The sequence below is a fragment of the Vicugna pacos genome, chromosome 5, assembly GCF_048564905.1.
Source record: "Vicugna pacos chromosome 5, VicPac4, whole genome shotgun sequence".
NCBI lineage: Eukaryota > Metazoa > Chordata > Mammalia > Artiodactyla > Camelidae > Vicugna > Vicugna pacos.
Window position 1 is genome coordinate 32,105,802 of NC_132991.1, and position 17,747 is coordinate 32,123,548.

At 33.7% G+C, this 17,747-nt stretch overlaps 1 long non-coding RNA gene and 1 other non-coding gene across 7 annotated transcripts in view; both read right to left on the bottom strand.

The window, feature by feature from the left end:
• Positions 1–17,747, bottom strand: part of LOC116280637 (uncharacterized) — a 459,686-nt gene that overhangs the window by 43,596 nt on the left and 398,343 nt on the right. The window lies entirely within an intron of this gene.
• LOC116280692 (U1 spliceosomal RNA) lies at positions 4,158–4,314 on the bottom strand. Its single transcript, XR_004190183.1, has one exon. It is a non-coding gene; the product is annotated as a U1 spliceosomal RNA (small nuclear RNA).

Here is a 17,747-nt window from a genome sequence, read left to right on the forward strand (position 1 = left end):
GGTCAACAGAAATCTTTTTGGGGGCACTAATGATGACTACTGAGAGAACATTGCATTAGACAATTTGTCTCTTTTAAAAGGATAAAGGAATAAATGCACACTGGGTGGACCTTCTAAGAAATGCCTTTCTAGTTACTGCTGATATCTTGTTGAGCATCTTTTTTTCAAACCTCATTACAGGCTAAATGGCAAATTATCTGTTATCACTTGGGAAATCTCAGTTACCTCTTAATTCTAATAGTGTAGTCACATAACAACTTTAACTGAGTTTTCTTCTAAACCTAATTACTCTCTGTTTTGAACACTAATTTTAAGTGAAGAGCTCTCTACTTCCCTTTAGTTTTTATACATATGGACCAATCCTACACAACTGGAGAGCATACCCTCTCCCACTCAAAGAGCTTTCTGGTGCATTAGTATTTGGTTAGGTAGAGGAAAAGTTACAAGAAAGGGAACAAGATTTGTACAGGAAAAAAACTGGAAAATTTCTGGAACTAGGTGCACACATAAACATATGGATACATATTTACCCACACGTATTTTAATACATACTTCCTCTTATATTCATGAAAAAAGAATTTCTTCCTTTTTCTATCTGCAATGAATTTAAAATTTACATCCATTTATGTAGAAAAAAGATCTTACAGCTAATTAGGTGGATGCTGGATGTTGGATAGATAGACGAAAGATAGAGGACAGGTAGATGATAGTTGAATGGAAAGGTGGATGAATGGATGACAGACAAATGATCGTAAAAATTGTAACTATTGTGTTGAAACTTACACTTCAGTAAGATATAGTTCTCTGTAATTTCTACCAGCGTTTAATTTATGCTTTCCTGACTCAGATCATCAGAATCATGTGGAGACCACAAAGGAGAATTTTCTTTACCTACCCTTTGAAAGTCTAGGCCAGGCCAGTAATCAGTGGAATGTCTGTAGCCAATTCTCAATAATTGACTTGCCCAACGTGACACAGCTTTTGGGCAATACAACCAGGACTTGAACCTGTATCTGTATAATTCCCTATTCTACCTTTAAAGTCCTTGTTGTTGTTATTGTAAATTCACATCTATGTCTATTATAAATAGACATCATTTTCTTTTGTAAACAGAGCAAACTTAAGTAAGTCTCAGTACCTTGGTCTTGTAGTTCACTGAACATGTCTGTTATCCAAATACTTAGCTAACATTTGCAACAATGACTAAGTAGAGAAGAAACAGAAAATCTATTTTTCCCTTGTCTTGTATTCAACTTGTTATTTTGCATCAAACTCTACCATGATTTGGTATAATCAATAACACATAGCTTTGAAATGAACCATTGTATCCCTGGACAATGACTATGCCTAGAATACAGTGAATTCTCAGTGAGTATTTTTTATTGGATAAAATTTTTAAATGATAAGCATTCAATTATTATACAAACTAATTTCTTATCATAGGAAGAAGTTCATGATATATTAAGCTAAAATATAGATTAGAAAGCTGTTTTTTAGAACTATCCCAATTTTGAGGGGAAAAAATATATCTTCATGGAAGAACAATTATTAATGTATTTACAGTTATTTATAGTTTAGTGTATTTTTGTTTTGTTTTATTTTCAGAAAAATAGTGTATTTTATAATAAAAATAAGTGTTTTATGTTTGTTTTGTTTATTTTAAAAGTGGTCTCTTCTACCACATTTCCATAGTACTTTCTAGAAAACTGTTGGAAAGCCTACATTACAATTAGTTTTCCAGTGTTCCAATTTGGAAAGTGGCCTTAACCTTCTTCTTCAAGACCCTCAGCTCCTTATTTTATTTACTCTCCACTGTTATTTGTGCAAAAACTGTCTCTTCTTTGAAACTGAAAGTGTTTTAAAGATCAGATGCCATATTTTACTTATTTCTGAGTTATTTCACCCCTACACCAACCCTCGAAATCAGCTTGTACATAGTCAATGCCAAAAAACTGTGATAAATATTTGGTAAATCATTCATCAAGCCCAAAAATTTACAAATTTTTCACTTTAGGCTAAGTAATATTTCCACTGATTTTTTTTTCATAAAGAATGAATACTTGGGCTCAATGGTAAACAAACTAGAATCATAATAACTTTTTATACCAGAGATAAACCCTACACTATTTACGCCACCCAAAGTTCCCCTTTCCAGAGTCATCCATGAACTGGGGTTTTCCTAGTCCAGTTAACTAATATCTTTTTCTTTCAGCATACTGTGTAAGCTACATATTTGACAAGATCGGATGTGTTCCTAGGCTGATGTGCAGTTAACAGTTTAAGCTTCCAGGTAGCAATTGTGATAATGTCTGAACCTAGAAGAATATTTCTAATTATAGGCACTTTAGGCACCATAGCAGAGAGTGGAAAAATATTCTAAGCCAGTTGGATCTTTAAGTACTTTGTGCTATATTTACTGAATAGATGATGTTTGGTAGCAAAAACTCAATTAACAGTCTTCGTGATTCAGTGTTTGCTTCAGCCCTTGGGGATTAGCCACCTTGGTGCTAAACAAACGCATAATCATAGCAGTTAGTCCCAAGCTTTCTTTTAGTTGCAGGGCTCGTTTAATAATCTAAATTCTTGAGATGATAGTGTAGTTTAAAGATAAGTAGAAGGCCATGTAAACTGGAACTACAGAATAACTCTTTAAACAAGGTCAAAGGATATCACCGTTCTTCTTTTCAATCATTCATATGGTATTTATTACTGTACTTATCTTCCCAAGAATATATAGTATAGTACAAAATTTCAGTACAGTAAAGAACAAGCATTAGTTGCTTATCAGAATGCTTTGAGAAATAGGGTTTTTTTCATAAGTTCATTTGAAAAAATAAACTTAAAATACAAACTTTGAAGTTCCATTTCTACTTTTGGCAGACTCTGTTTCAATTACCTATAAGCCTAAGTAATTCATATGAATTTCTTCTCCTTCATTAATATTGAGCACCTGAGAAAAATCATATAAGGCTTTCAAAATCCAGATTTTCACTAGATAAATAGCAAAATGAAATGATTATTATTCATGATACCAGTTGGCCTCTTTAGATACCTACCTAGGACTGTGGGTATGTAAATCCACCATGTTTAACTGAGTACATCAGCACTGAAGATCGAATTACCCACAATCCAGGGATAGAAATAATTATATTAGAGCTCATTTCAGACCATGTAGTTCTCTATTAGTAATTGTATTGGGCTATTGAGACACAATCATTAGAGACATAAAATGGTCATTTTGTATATTAGTAGTAAAAGAAAAAATCGTAAACCTTTAAGGAGAATTCATAAAATATGTACTTTTGACTCACAGTTAAAACATTGATTAAATTGCACACTACAAAAGAAGGCATTAAAAAATAGGAGGCATCGCCAAGGAGGCCGGCTACCAACAATCACCTTAACTTTTTACAAGTATCCTGTCACCAATAATGTAACATGCACAGGGCTTTGAAACACATATTTCATTAAAGGCACCTAGAAAACGGAGATACTCTCCATCAAACTGCTAAATGCTTTGTCTGAAGAGCAACCTGACAGCCAGAGAGCAGCCCTGAACTGGAAGAGATGAAGGGTGTTGCCCACAGCCTGTGACTCAGATTTTCCTTGAAAAACGTCAGACATTTCTAGTTAACGTTACCATGCTATGAACTTTGCATAATAAATATCCTTATTACAATTATTCAAAGAAAAATGTATCTAATTGGACAACTATTTTTAATGATTACATATCGTTTTGTTTTACTGTAACTGTCTCCAAACCTTAGTTTTATATTGTATTATTTTGGTTTCCTGAAAAACCTACAAATACAGGGAGAAGCTTCACATGTATTAACTTATTTACTCCTAACAATAAAGTGTTGTGAGAACAGTAATTTATCTCATTTAAAGTAGAGAAAACTGAAGCACAAAAAGATATAGGCATTTGCCTAATGTCACACAGCTAGGAAGTAACAAATTTGGGGTTCAAAACAGAATATATACAACAGGTAATTACATATGTCATGCAATTTCAGAAATTCAGAAAAGAGTTCCCGGCCCCTTTTGGCCCCTCTTAAATAAAATTATTGATGTTACTTGCAGGATGACCTATCCATTTCCTGTTCATCCTCACCAGGGTTAGAGTCAAGTAACTTATTAGATACCAACTATTTTTTTAGTACAAATGTAGTCCCCCACTACCACAAATTATGCAGTTGCATGTCCCACGTCTGGGGAAACTGCAGGGGTCAGCACATCCAGAATGCAATGGATAAGCCTTGCCCTGGGAAAACTATCTTCATGATCATGGTATCTCCACTGCCAGGTAAGTAAAAGTACCTACTATTTTCAATAATAGACATTAGATCAGGAGTTTTAGCAATATTATTTCACAATTATCCCCAATTTTACAAATGAGGAAACTGAGGCTCAGAGAAATGGAAGAATCTGGCCATGGGATGGCCATGCAGTCAGTAAATGGTGAAGCTGGTCCACACACTCATATTTGCAGACTTTATAATATAAAAGAATTGTGAAAGAGACACCATCCAAAATTAGCTGTGATTTCAAAGGGCTGCCGTAATCTCATCTAACCCTAACCCTTGAAAGATGGTCTTATTTTTATAGTAGGGCTTGGGTCTGAGTTTTTCTGCCAAGAATCCCCTGCCCTCAGCCCCTGGCCACTTAGCTAGCATCCTAAGTCCTGTCTAGCTTCAGCCAACCTTCTTTTCAAGAGGGCACATTTCTGTTGTCTCTCCCTAGACGCTACCCAGGTCCTATTAAGTTCCTCTTGAGTTCAGCAACTGCCTGTCACTTCCACTAATTCTCTCTAACCCCATTCCCAGAAGAAGGGGCAGTGGGAACAATGTTTCGGAATAGAATGAGAAGGGTGGAAGAGATTTTAACTATTTCATAGTTAAATCAGACTAAATCTGATAAGGAAATAAAACCGCTTGCTATTGGGGTAGAGCTTGGTAGTTTACAAACCACATTCCTTGTAAGAATTCAGCTTTGCAATAATTATCTCCATTTGATAAATAAAGAAACAGACTCATGGCGAATTCATGACTTCATGTAAGGTAGTTTGGGCTTATAAAGGCAGAAATTCTGGCCCATTCTTAGCCATTGACAGCCAACCTGAAATCTTAAATCATAAATCTACTTTTCAAGTATACTGTTTTAATTTTAGTTGATCTGTAAATATTCTTGGTGGTACTTTTTACTAGACTAAAGTAATCACATTACAATATTTAAACATGATACCTAAAAGGCAATTAGGTTCTGTCCTCAGTGTCTAGTACCTGCAGAGGAACACTTGAAATGCAAAAATACTCCTATTGGCTTTTTATTTTCAGAGAATATGTGACTCTCAAATAGGCTGCATTTGCATTCTGGAGAACATTTCAGTCCAGCTCCACTGCATTTAACAAAGCTGATCTTGTGCTCCCTTCATCACCACTACAGAGGGCAGCAACAGACAGCAGAGCTCCTGAGCATCACAGAGGAAATGTTCAAAGTTCCTAGTAAACAAGAGGGTTAAAGACAAAGTCATGCTTAAATCACTCCAAATTTTCTTTTGTCTTTATGCTGTTTAAAATTAATCACATATATAAACGTTCATATACATTAGCAGGCAAATGGATATGGAAAGTACCAGAAAAGACTTGTTTTTTTTCCCAAAAGTTGAATCTAAGGAATTTTGCTATTGTGCCCAAACCAGCATTAAACAATAAACATAGACGATGTGTCATGCAATATTGCGACAAGTGAAATTCAGTCTGGTTTTTTTTCTGGTTAGTGTTTATACTCATTGCTTCCTTTAAATCTCTGTCTTAGCAAATAGAAGTACTTTATATATCAAATATTTATTATTATTATTATAAAAATATTTTTTAAATGTATCTTAATTTGTTTTCGGTAGGTAAGAACTTTAGAAGCCATGGTTTTACAATAGGAAGATTTACCTGCAAAGTGCCTTTGGGACAGAAATGCCTGGGAATAGCGGTCTGCAAGGATGAGGACATGGTGCTTGCTTCTTAGCTTGGTTGCATAGACCTAGAACTGATTGTACATGCAAAGGAGGGCAGCAAAGGTCTTATGATCAAAAGGGAAGAAATGACTGACAACACAGAGCTAGTTCAAAGGAACTAATGGAATAATTAGTCCCAAAAAGACCAAAAAGACTGAAGAATTCATGATGTCATAAAAAGCAGAGCTACTTAAATTGGATTAGAAAATAAAAATGACATGAACATTGTAAATATTCACAGATCACATCATTGACGTGTAATGTGCCGTTAAATGATGTCAAATTAAAGGGGAAATTACATGTGTTAGAACCAGGACGAATAAAGAGAAGACATTTAAAGATACATGGTCCTTCAAGTGAAAATTCCTAACATATATTACACAGATGATCATCACCCAGACAGTGAAACTGGGTGAATGAAATGTAAAATAAAATATGAGGGAAAAGATACTGGCTAAAAACAACTCATTTTCCTGTAGCATAAATGGTAGTGAACTTTAGATTTCAAAGGAGCTATTTTGGGGATTTGTTTTATACAAAGCAAACCCAAACGTGGTTACAGTAAATAACTGATAATGCCATTAGACTCTTCAAATCTGTCCGGGCATCAGCCCTAAGTATTGAATTAGTGGCATGTAAATTTGTCAGAAAAGGAAAGAATCTCCAGGTTTATTTTAATTTTCATGTGCTCATTTTTCCGATGTGTATATTGGAATTGTATATATTGCCAATTGCATATATTGTTTGAATCATTTCAGTGATTTTGAACTTGTTTTGAAACTTATATAGGTGATAAAAAAGAGAAACGATAAAAACTCCATATGAGGTAAATGTTGTATTTGCCTTCTTCCTGGGTCTTGCCAGTATCTCGTGCTGAGAGTCACATTTTTTAACGCATAACTAACCTGAATTTAACAAACAATTCAAATACTTTCAAAGTGTGTACATGCACTTGAATAACTTCAGGGCAATATAACACAGGTTTAGCTAAGCAACATTTCCATTCCAGACACATTTCCTGTTTGACAAATACTTTAGAAAGTATTAAAAATCATTCTCCTTTTAACTGACTTATTCTTTCTTTTGTATTGTTTTCTCCTTTCGGGTTTTATGTTTCTTTTAATTGAAGTATAGTCAGTTCACAATGTTGTGTCATTGGTGTACAGCATAATACTTCAGTCACACATACACATACATATATTCGTTTTCATATTCTTTTTCGTTATAGGTTACTACAAGATATTGAGTATAGTTCCCTATGCTATACAGTAGAAACTTGCTGTTTACCTATTTTATATATAGTAGTTAGTATTCTTTCCATTTACCTATGTTTACTGTCAGTAAGTTCAGCTTTACCTGAATGTTCTGTAATATTAATGAGATACCAAGTACCTTTCTTTTACTGAGGCTTATTGTTAATAACATTCAGCAGGTTGTACCACTGCCTTGGTTCCTCAAATCAACACAAGAAGCAAAGCCCAGATAAGCAGCAGATACTACACTCCTTCAAAATGACCACATATACTAATGCTCAAAATGTACTCTCAGTGCTCAATAGGACTCTTCTCTGTTTTCAAAAGCTTCATAGGTTTCCTTGAAACCTGAAAGGTATGGTATGTCTGAAAAGGGAAATGAGTTAATAAAAAAGGTAATCCAGGTTTCAATGAAATATTCACAAGAGTGTTTTATCAATAGACATACTCTCCAGGTTTAAATGAGTTTAATTAAGCATTTCACTGAGCACATGGACCTTGAACTGGCTACTTATATTCCCCACCAAGGAAGAAAACACTTTGAGAAAATCTGATGTGTCAAGTAGTGGCTGTTTGTGGAATAGTAGAGAGTGTTTCTCCCTCCCTCATGTGTGGCTCTAGTGAAATCTGTAAAATCCAACGCTCATTCCTCAGAAGGCAGAGTAAAACTCCGTGGAGCAGAGGGGAGAGAGTGCCTCTGTTGTGACACAGCTAATTAATTCATAAACAGAAAAATAGCACGCTTAAATGCTTAAATACTGCAAATCAGTGTACAAAACGCCCAGGTCTTTCCAATCTTAGACCAAAGAATATTAATCCTTTACTTCTTCAGGCTACACCCATATGAAATAACAGAGAAAAAGGAAAATAAATAATTTTCTTCTTCTAGTAGGAAAAATGGAGGAAAATCTACTATGAACCAGGTTTTGTGCCGGTCACTTTTGATATGTCACTATTTTAATCCTCATACTAGTGAAGTAATTGGTTAGAGAAATTAAGAAAAATATTCAGATTAGCCATACAATAAGCTAATTTCAAAAATGAGACCTCAAACCCATTTTACCTGGCTTCAAATTTGATAATCTTCCTCTAACAGACTTATCAAAATTTCATATTCTGCAACCACTATGTATAAAAATGAATTTTACCAAAAAAATAGAACAATTGGCTTGATTTGGGAATAAAGTTTTGGCCCTGTACCCGGAAACTCCTACCTTATGGAAATTCAGTAATGTCTGTGGTTAAGAGCGTGGAAACTAGGAGCTACACGACTTAAAATTTCTGTCTTTATGATGCATCAACCAGCTCTTTGATATTGAGGAAGTTACTAATGCTCTCTGTGCCACAATTCCCATCTGTAAAATTGGAATAATGATAATAACAATACTGTATAGGGTTCTTCAGAGAATTAAAGCAACTATTCATACAACAAATTTAGGGGAAACCTTAGCATACAGTAAGTGTATCATGGGTCATTTTAAGCAATATCAATCCTCAATTGAAAGAATTAATAACTTCTTCACGAACACTTCTAACAAATATAAGTGAAACTCCAGTTGCTACTGCTGTGTAGAATTTATGAAGCTTAATTTTGGGTAGGATATATTCAAAAAGACCATTGATCAGAAAAGTGGGGAAGAAATACAGAGATAAAGCTGAAAATAGAAGAGAATGTAAGTTGAATGGATGACTGGAATTGAAATAACACATTATTTAAAATTAATCATAGACAATTAAATACGCATTACATTCCCAGTACCCTAAAGAGAAAAATTCAGATCAGGTTTGTATTTCTGAAACAAAAAGTACATCGCAACCCTAATACTACTTTTCTAGAACCAGCTTAAATTATCTGAATATACAAGTTTGATTTTTTTTGAAGGGGGAAGCTTAAAAGATTGGATTCTCCACTCACTCCTGCTCCCTAGTTGGGATGGGGAATGAAAGGAAGGGAAATTCACTCTGGTAATGGTTAACTTTTTCAAACTGTTCTGAACATTTTAGATAATCAGTGTAGACTCTACCAGTGTGGAAGCCTTTGAAGGATTAATAAATCTGTCCTGAAGATTCTTACTGCACATGTGGCAGGTGGGAAGGGTATATATGGCCTAAGGTAAAACCTTTGACAAGACAGAGAGGATCTGGATTCTGAATTGGCCTAGGCTATGACAAGTGATTGTAAATTTCCTTTTGCAGTCTATAATCTTGTCAGAAACTAATGCAATTCTCTCTGTTGCAATTTTCATTAATATTTAGACTAGCTTTAATGTAGAAAATGGACTGAATACTGGGTATAAACTATTTTATTGACTCAACCAGTAGATAGTTTTGTAGTTCTACCAACATTTCTAGGCCAGTTGCAATGATTTAAAAGCTAATATTATACAAAGAATTTGTACATGCATACTTTTATTTGCATTCTCTGACGGTTATTTTTTGAGTTACATTAAATTTCAAAAATAAAAGTCCTATAACTTATTAGAATGTTCCCACATTTTATCATGTATATCAATAACTAAATTGTGGTCAATAAAGAGATCAATCTATGTGTAATAACATTATTATATTTTTAACTGAATTAATTTTTTCTAGAGTTAGTATGAGGAGTATAAATGAGAATTTCTTTTTAATGAATATAGGCACTCACAACATAAGAAATGCTAATAAACATGTGGACTTATTCTACAAAATTAGGAAAAAAGCTAATAAAGCTAGGATATCAAACATAAAAAGTAATTTTCTAATCTTCTGGAAAAATGCAATCAGAACAATAAATACCCACTTCTAAAACAAACCAACCCTACCCCAGGGAGAAATTTACTATTAAGGGATTAATATATATTCCACTTCATCCTAATATCAAGAATAAAAATTCCAAATAATAAAAATATTTGATGTTTTTCTAAAGGTCTTTAATAAATCTTATCCCTGATTCCTTGCCTCTCTTATCTTCATGACATCATATCTTTGGAAACGCTAGGATGGGTTCATCTAAATTGACTGAATAGAGTTCCATCCAAACAAAACAATTTTTATATAAACTATTACAATACAGAAAGTAAATCAAGCAATAGGTCTTTATTTGTAATAATTTATATTATTTGAGCTAAGAGTTATTTCTTAATGTATGTGCAGTTCTCAGGCAAAGTAACATGTATTGTTCTCTCATTGAAAATGAAAAAAATTCAATAATATTAGAAATTATTTAACAAAAGAAAGTGTTTAGGCTAGAGTATTGAGAGCAAAGAAGGATGCAATAGTATTTGGCAAAGACTCTTAATGAGGGAGTAGGGTTTTTCTCACCGATAAGCACCAGAGGTACAGAGAGGAAGGTTTCAGTTTATCATAAGGAAACATTTTACAAAGTTGGCACAGGATGGCTTCAAACACATTAATCCTGACACAATGTTTAAAATTTTGTTATGGGAATAAACATCCAGAAATGGAGAAAACAGTTACAAATTAGACCCTACTCTAATAGTTAGGGTATTCTGGAAGTACACATGGAAAATAACTCTGCTAAACCATAGCCAGGCTCTCATTACTTCTCAAGATTCTTTTTACATTGTGTGTGTGTGTGTGTGTGTGTGTGTGTGTGTCTGATTGCATTATTTTTCCCAGTTGTAACTGTGAAATAGTCTCTACCTTGGTCAAGAGAATAACCCACTTAATCTTGCAAACTGCCTTGGCTACTATTTCATGAGAAGTTATCTGCTGTGAGCACCCCCTTCCACTTTAGCACCTCAACTTTTGTCCCTTGCTTTCTCTCCCTGTTTTTACTCAAGAATGTGATGCTTCTTTCATTTGAACTTGCTTGTCCTTCACTTTTCTAGAGCATGTCTCCCCAGGCATGATTTCTCTGCCCTAGAAAAGATTTTTCCCTTTTCCAGTTCAAGACATAATCTTATCTTTGGTTTTCCCTTTGTTGCCAAATGTTTAAAATTGTTCTCTCATCTCTGCTGCCCATCTCACTAGCCACCAATTTTCACTCTCCTGAAACGTGGATTTTTCCCACCACTGTGCCAAAGTCCTCTCATGAAGGTCAGCAAACCATCTAGTCATAAATTTCAAAGGAGACTAGTTTCTTCACTACTTTCTTCACTTCTCTCTTTCACTTTCTTGCTCTTTTCCTTATTATCTAATTGTATTAATAGCACCACCATCATCCCCGTCACTCAGAATTATCTTGGATTTCTCTTTCTTCCTTACTCCTTCTTCCTTGACCAGGTCCCATGACCAACCTATGACAAAGATCAGCAGATTTCACCTCCTTTCATTGTAGGATGAGGTTATTGTCCTAAGGAAAGCACAGAAAATCTGGGAGAGAAGCTTCAAGAATTATGAGGAAACCAATGAATGAAATGGAAATGAGAAGGAACCATAGGCTAAGGATGCAGTCCACTGTGCTCCAATCAAAGTTTCGCCATAGTAAGAGGATATACTGATCAGTAGACGTCTGACCTGTTTTGCTCTGCCTAATGAAGGCTTTTTAAGAAAAATGAGGAGGGAGCTCTAAAGTAATGAACTTACATGCTTGTTCATGTGGCGTCTTTCTGTAGGCAAACTCAGTTTCAAAATATGGACCTTGTCTTTGGTGTTGATTCCAGTCCCCCAACCTCTCTCTACAAGAGGGGTACCTCCTATGTTGCATACCTTTTATCACAAAGTGAAATATATGGAACTGGATTTGAACTTTCAGCTTTGGCTGGAGGGATCTGGTTATTCGGTGTGAAGACTATGCTAATCCAGTAGATTGTATGACATTAGAAAGGCTGATTGGTTAAGGCAATGGAGCTTTTTTGAAACTTCCGTTTTTGATTTTTAGAAAAATAATAGTCAGTTAAACTTCTAGCATATAGTCAGAGTCCAGTTTTTAGATAAAGCAATGTACTAATATGTCATGCCAAGTATATCCTGGTTGTACACAATATAGATAAAGCATCCCTCTAAACATTCTAAAATTTCTAAATATTTTGAGGGTTAGAAAGTTTGATTTAGCCCATCATTAGTCAGATTACCTATGTTGTTGCTGATGTTAGTATTTCTATAATTTTAGCCTTTATTAGAATTTAGTCAAATTCAAAGCCAATTATTTAGAAATAGGAAATAAATTGACATTGTTGGTAATGTATATGTTTTTGTTTATTTCTTTGATTTTTTGATTTACATTAGTTCCTGGGAATACATCCTCCCAGTATTGTACTCTTGCAGACTACCCAAAGAAAGGATAAAACATTTTTTACACAGAGTTGGGCAACACGGAATAATAAACAGTTAAAACACAGTGCTTCCCAATATGATTGTTCTAGAGTCACCGCTTTATCTAGTTAATGATTAAGATATGCTACATAGATTTTCTGAGTAATATGAAGACATTGTTTTAAATTAGAAATATTTGCAACTGGTATAAACATGAAGTATATTCAGGGTGGATATCATTCTTTTAAATATTTTTAAATTTTGGTGTATTTTTATTGGTTTTAGTTTCTAAGTCAAAGTTTATTTGCAAAAGAAAATACAAAAAAATTGTTTTTCAAAACCTATAAACACAAATAAAATTAATTTTATTTGCTATGGTTTCTCCTGACTGACATACAGAAAACTGATAGCATGTGATACATGGCATCTGGTTTATTTAGTATTACGTAGATAGAGCCAAAGAGTTAAGACAGCTCTTAAAAAAGAAGTTACTTGCTTCCTATTCAATAAAGGTTTGCTCAGGGGGTGGGAAGGGACAGACTGGGATTTCAAAATGTAGAATAGATAAATAAGATTATATTGTACAGCACAGGGAAATATATACAAGATCTTATGGTAGCTCACAGAGAAAAAAAATGTGACAATGAATATATGTATGTTCATGTATAACTGAAAAATTGTGCTCTACACTAGAATTTGTCACAACATTGTAAAATGACTATAACTCAATTAAAAAAAAGTTAAAAATAAATAAATAAATAAAGGTCTGTTCATGGACTAAAGCAGAGAGAAGGCAGAGCAATAAGCTGGGTATTTAATTTACTCTAAAATTAATTTGCATAATTTGGGAAGAGAAAGGTGTTGATTTTCTTAGCTACAAAGATTGTCATCTAAATTTCTCACTTAAGATCTCTTCTTCATGTTATTGTCTTATGAATTGGAAACCAAGTAAGGAATGTCCTAGAAATTGTTAAGCAAGAACGTTGTCAGGGACATAATAGTATTTAGAAGTTAAGATTGCTCTCAGCCTATTTCTAGCAGTTGACTTTGCTTCAATCTAAAGTGAAATTTCTCAATTTTTCTTTCTTCCTACTCTAACTGAGCTCTTGCAAAACTGTCAAGGTTGTCTTCCTGAAACAGAGAGGAAAAAAAAATTAAGAAGAAAAGAAAAAAGGTGAAAGGGGAAAAAAAGAAAAGAAATCAGGATGGATGTTGTCACTTGGCTGATCAGACATACAAGGTGCTCAAGCTCAGTCCCGTTCTGACTTCATCAGCTATCACAGGGCTCTGCTTTATTTACCCTGCTGCAGCCACACTGGCAAGTCTTCTCTTTTCAGAAGATACATGCCCTTTCACACTCTAGTACATTTTCTTTTCTTACACTTTTCATTCATTGCAGACTGCTTCCTCCTCCCCCATTCATCTCATTTAAATAAGAACTTGGTTAAATGTGACTTCTTTCATGAGGCTTTTCCTAACAGCTCAGATAGAATCTGTTGTCCCTTCCAATGTGTCCTTCTTGCAACCAGATTATAAGCTCTCTCCGAGCAGAGATCATATGGTTGATGATAATAAATGCTTCCTAGGTTTAATTGAATTGAACTTCAGCCTCATCTAAAATAAAACTTTCCCCATGAAGCATTTTCTGATCCTCTATTAAATATGACTTCTTTCCTTAAGTGCTGCAGTTTTCATCCTTTCATGCCGCTGACTACTCTTATAATTAATACATAAAAATATTACTCCCAATATACATCATAAAATAGTTGATGGCAAGAAGATTGTGTTTTCTGACATGTACTCTAGAGTGAAATGCACATGATAGGTGCTCAAATATTTGTTAAATGGATTTTATATTTTTCAGAAATTTTCAAATATGTATATATCAATATTTTAAAATCCCTACCCTCAAATACATATGGTCAAATAATCATCAACGTTGTAACATTATGTGATATTTAAAGAATCCCAAACATAAAAAATATAACGAAAGTTTGAGAGTGGATATACTTAGATGTCACTATACAACTGTATTTTATTTTATATGTTTTCTACTGTTTTTAAATGTGACTTTTTGAATTATGTATTATTTCATAATTAAAATAGAGACATTTTGAAAATCAGATATATGGTCTTTACAACAGGAATGCTGTCAGTTAATCTGAGTGTCATAAAACCTTTCCCCTAAACTTAGCATTTTAATGATATGATTAGATCCCCCCAAAATGACTAATTTATGATCAAGAAAGACAAATTTTACCTACCTATGAACAATTTAAGTGGTTTTTCCCTCTCAGTGTAATGCTATTCTCATTATTAAAGAATTAAATCTTTCTTGAATACTTTTGAGGGAAAAAATAATGAACCAATTCTGTTTTACTCAACAGAGAAATAGTACAATGTGTTATTGTAATCTGACTTGTATCCTACTTGTAAAGCCCTGGAAATTATTATTTTAAATTATGATGTTAGATTAGATTTCTGCAGCTTAGTATATTGTAAATGTAACATAATTGCTAAATGCAAATGAGATACTGTCCAGCTTTTCCATAGAGTTGTTCATGAAAGCCAAGCATTTTACATATTACAGTCAAGTGCATGTTATTAAGAAACAAATTATAATGAAGCTCAATTTAGTATAAAGATAAGCTACTGCAGCGTTATAATGGATGACAGTACAGTAGGGTACGTATACAGCAAATCCACCACCTTCAGCTGTCAAGAGCATTAAATATGCCAGGAGTGACAGCACCATATTAAAGATTTCCTTTTGCTCCTATTACTTCATGTCAAAGTTACACTTGAAAGTTATTTTATCTTTCAAACACTGGCCAATGTTTTATTGCCAAACAAGGCCTGGGATTTATCCAGTAATACTCCAGGTAGATACGAAGGAGGTAAATTCTGCCTCTCAATATTAAACGTAAGAAGTTCCTATTTCACTCAACTGTAACTAGCGTTAATTGCTAATTACCTTTTTACATGTGAATATCTTGTCTTTCAACTATATTTCAGATGGAGTAGGAAAACAGCCGTACCTTGCCCTCCTTTTTCCTAGCCCAGTGTGAATTTGTTGTCAACCCAAATCTAGCTGTACCAAATGGGGACGTAATTCAATCTCCTTGCAGATTATTTTCTTTCTCCAAATAAATGAAATTCAAAAATAGCTTACACTAGATGATTTCAAAAGATTCTAAAAATCAAAGATTCTATGAAAAATCTAATAATTACTCAGAAAAATAACTGTGAACTGATTAAACTGAGTAACAAAACTGTTAGAAACCAAGGCTCTATGGGGGAAATTATGTAAGTACAGAAACAATGGACTCATGAACAGTGGCCCTATTCAAGATCACAGTATTCTGTGAACTTTCAAAACCATCCACATAGTTGGTGAGGATAAACCATGTGTCTGTCATCCAATCACACTGAAGCATTTGGCTCTGCCTAAGGTATCCCACCTTTATACAGATTGTTCGGAGACAGTCTTTGGGAGAAGAGGAAGGTGAAAGCACAGCCATTAGTACTACAAATAGCAAAACAGCCTACAAATTATAAAACAAAACTCCTCATAGATATGTTTCTTACTGTTCCCGATCATAGTGTTCGTTAAATAAAGTGCTATTTTAAAAAGAAATAAGAAAAGAGCCAGGACACCGATGGGTTTGTTGCATGCAGAAGAAACCAGCTCAAAAGCAATTCATTATTAATGCCTGAATATTCTTGCTAAACAGTTCTGATTATTTCACAAGAAAGAGGTCAAGGCAGTGGAGAAAGGGATTTAATCAAATAAACTCTCAATCTCTCTCCAAATAGCATTTTCATCCAGCTGCATGTAAATTCATCAGATGACTAGCCTCCAAAAGCACAGGCAAGGTTAATCTGCTATGACTGTTAAAACTTCTGTGATATGCCTATTGAATAAAGATTTAAGATGGGATGAACCGTGCAAGTTACCCCAAATTATATTTTTTTTGCTTGTAAAATACATGAAATTTCCACTTTTAAAAACAAACAAATAAACCAAATTTCTCCCATCTAAACTGGAGATTTAAATCTTCCATCTAAATTATTAATTTCTTAAAAAGGGCTTTTTATGATGTGTAGCTTTCATTTATTGGGATTTTTAGGACTTCCCACCCTCAGGTTCCAGGAACCTGAAGTGTTTCTTCTCTGGTTGGAATTCGCTTAAAAACCTTAAGGCCTCTGAAATCACACAAAAGAAAAAAATTATAATAAGTTTTACAATATCTTTAAGTCATGTTGATCTACTTTTACTTTTATGCGCGATTATAAAATTCATCCTATTTTTATCCAAAGGCAATATTACTGGCAAACATTATCAAGTGTGTTGATAATTTATTACTTAAAAGATAAATGTAATTTCAATTTCCAATTTTAAAAATGCAAAAACGTATGGAAATAATATTAGTAAAAGGGCACATTAGTGTGCATTTTCACAGACAAGGAAAATGCATATAAAGATAAAAATAACTGCACAGGAACAATTTTCTTGATATGTTTTTGTCTGCTTCATTCTCCATGAAACTTTGTAACTGTGTGTAAGTATATTCTAAAAGTTAAAATCCTGTTTTAAAATATAGCAAAGTATTCAATATACTTACTTTGGGAATGAAGAACCATGAATTTATTTTCTAAAAGTATATGAAATCATGCTATATAGATGTTTCTAGAATTTTTTAAAATGTAAAAGCATAAGTAATCTTTGACAAAATCTATAATTTACCCTCACTAATAGATAATTCAAGTCGGATTTTTCAAATAAAGCCAATGTCACAGCTGTGAACCAATATAAAGATTTTTAAGACGTCTATGATCTCTTCACTATTTGAATGCTCATTTTGTGGATTTTTTAATCTATAATTTCAAAATCCATTTGAAAGCATACAACACAATGGTAATGTTTAATTCAGCCTATTGCTATTTTAATAATTTTTACATTGCCTTTCGTTCCTGCCAAATTTATATGATTTCTTTTATACTGCATATTTCATTACTATATTTAAGAAATCATGCAGCAGTTAATAAATCTTCTATAAAAAAAAATCAAAGTGTTTTTCTGCTGGCATTCTTTGCCCTCTTAGCTCTCAGCACCTTTCTTGAGTCTAAGACACCATTTTACATGAGGGCAATTTCTAAAAAGCAAAATATAACTGTCTAATTAAGGGCTGTGTGATTGGCTAGTTCGCGGTCTCTGTGACAGTTGTGACAAATACACATATTGGCACAGCCCTAACCTCGCTTCACAGTTGGCAACACAAAGA